At 52.0% G+C, this 2,501-nt stretch overlaps 1 pseudogene; it reads left to right on the top strand.

The window, feature by feature from the left end:
* The first annotated feature begins 1,578 nt into the window (after positions 1-1,578).
* LOC132526517 (protein Wnt-9a-like) lies at positions 1,579-2,173 on the top strand (annotated as a pseudogene).
* The last annotated feature ends 328 nt before the right edge of the window (positions 2,174-2,501 follow it).

The raw sequence follows: 2,501 nt of genomic DNA, 5'->3' as shown, positions 1-2,501 counted from the left end.
GGGTTTGGGACATTTGAAACAGGTGTGAGAGAAATTAGGCTGAGAAGGATTTGAGGATGGAAACATGAGGTTGGCATCATGACAGCAAGAGGGGCTAGTGGAGATTCTTTCATTGTTTGGACCTCTCTGCTCATATCCATGGACAGAGAACTCTGTATTAGGAGTCAAGTGTAGGCCATAGGTCAACAGAGTGGCCCCTTCTCAGTGCTGCATTATGCATACATGAGTAGGGTCTGAATAGGAGAGGTGTGGGGCATTCTGACATGAACTCTTCTCTCCTGCTTCATGTAAGGCCTATTCTGTCCATAAAACTTCCTGATCATAGGATGGCAAATATCAATATTAAAAAGATAAGTCCATGTCAAATAAATGTGGAAAATCCTTCCAGATCACTCTGGACAGATGAAATGCATTAAACTTTTCTTGAACACTAGTGATAGGAAGTGATTACTTGTAGAGATAGGCCATCCTGCAATGGGATAACTTAATAGGAAGAACTATGACCTTCCTTAATACAGTCATCTGCTACCAGTAACATTTACCCACTGGTTCCCTCCATGGAATGTAAGACTACCCCTTGGGACTCATAGACTGATCAACTCCACCTCTGATTCACTAGCCAAGATGATCTCTACTTGGTCCCTTCTCTGGATGCCTTTGTAAACAAATATTTACTATACACTTATTCTATGCCTAGACTGTGCTAAAAGACGAGAATACCAAGTAGATCAGAGTCTGTCCTTGTCAGTTCATAATAGAGATATTTAGAAAAATAATCATAGAGCAACACAACAGTGATGAACGTCACAAAATGGAAACACAGAGGAATGAACAAATACATCTAGTGTCTGGTGCATGGTAGCCACTTAGTAAGTATAAAAATAAGTTCCTGTATAAAAAATAAGTTCCGGGCTTCACTGGTGGCGCAGTGGTTGAGAGTCCGCCTGCCGATGCAGGGGACACAGGTTCGTGCCCCGGTCTGGAAAGATCCCACATGCCGCGGAGAGGCTGGGCCCGTGACCCATGGCTGCTGAGCCTGCGCGTCCGGAGCCTGTGCTCCGCAACGGGAGAGGCCGCAACAGTGAGAGGCCCGCGAACCGCAAAAAAAAAAAAAAAAAAAAAAAAAAAAGTTCCTGGTGTTACCAGTGAGGTGAGGGTAACTAGAGATGAGTTGGTATTTAAATTAAGCCTTTGAAAGCTAGGCTTCAAGTTAAGAGGTACCAGTTAAGAGGTACAATCTGAACTCAATATTACCTTTTCAGTGCACTGGGATCTTGGATATATAGGGAAGCCAGGTATGGTGACTTGTCAAGGCAGGAGTTGCATCTCCTTTTTCTGGTTTTCCAGTGTTCCCCGTGGGAGAGATGAGCTGTCACCAACAGCAGGCACTCTCGACTTTCCTTTGCTCAGGACGTCATCATCCCTACCTCCTTAGCACACCTCTCCTCAGTCCATCTTATCCACCACCCAGGGTGCCCATGTTTGTGCGTAAATGAAAAGCAGCACTTTCCCTCCCTTGAGCTGTGGCTTGGGGCCAGGAGCATGATGGGCTGCTGCCAGTGCGCAGCAAGTTGCTGAATGGGCCCCGCTGGTGCCCTGGCTGGCCGTGGCCTTCGTGCTGACACCTGCGCTCACTGCGCTGCGCCTCCTGGTCGCCTAGGGCTGATAAACACCGAGGCCCTGAACATCTTCCAGCTGACCGTGGAGGTGGAGGCGGCCGCCCAGGCGCACTACAAAGCCTGTGATTGGCTGAAGCTGGAGCGGAAGCGGTGGTGCCTGTGCCGCCGGGGGGCGTGGCGGCGATGCTGGTGCTCAGTCTACGTGAGCGCACTTGAGTGCTGGAACCCGTTCTGGTTCTTGCATTGTAACTGCACCTTGGAGGGCCGCCCCAGGGCCAGCCTCCCCAAGTGAGGCTTCAAGGAGACTGCCTTCCTGTACACCGCCTCCCCGGGTCTGCCTGAGGCACATACTGGCCAAGGCATGCAGCGCAGGCCTCAGGGAGAGCTGGCGCGCCGGAGGCCCGGACCTGCAGAAAACCGGGAGGCCTGGCAGTGGGGCCGTTGGAGGGACAACCTAAAATGAAGCAGCAAATTCATCAGAGAGTTCCTGGGCTGGCGGTGGAGCAAGGCTCTGCGAACCCCCGTGGACTTCCACCGCAACCTCCTGGTTGTGAAGGCAAGTGGGGCGGGGCGGCGGCAGGGGAAGAGAAGGTGGGGTGAGGCTCAGGTAGTGCACGGGGCGGGGCCGGGCGCTTGGCGGGAGAGAGGGGCTTCTGTGGCAGAAAGGGGAAGTGGGGAGGGAGAGGGGGGGTCTGGGAGGAGGGGGGGAGCCTCTGTCTCTGTGCCTCACTTCTAGCCATGCGGTGCCAGCCAGGGCCCTCGAGTCCTGCTTTTTTTTTTTTTGGAGGCGGGGGAGAAAAGAAAAAAAACCAAAACCAAAAGGTGAGCGTCTCTGAAGTAGCCCACAGTACTGATCCATAGGTCGTTATAAAACATTTGCCC

Source organism: Lagenorhynchus albirostris, chromosome 9, assembly GCF_949774975.1.
Source record: "Lagenorhynchus albirostris chromosome 9, mLagAlb1.1, whole genome shotgun sequence".
NCBI classification, from domain to species: Eukaryota; Metazoa; Chordata; class Mammalia; order Artiodactyla; family Delphinidae; genus Lagenorhynchus; species Lagenorhynchus albirostris.
The sequence above is the reverse complement of the archived record's forward strand: the minus strand, read 5'-3'. Positions and strand labels throughout refer to the sequence as shown.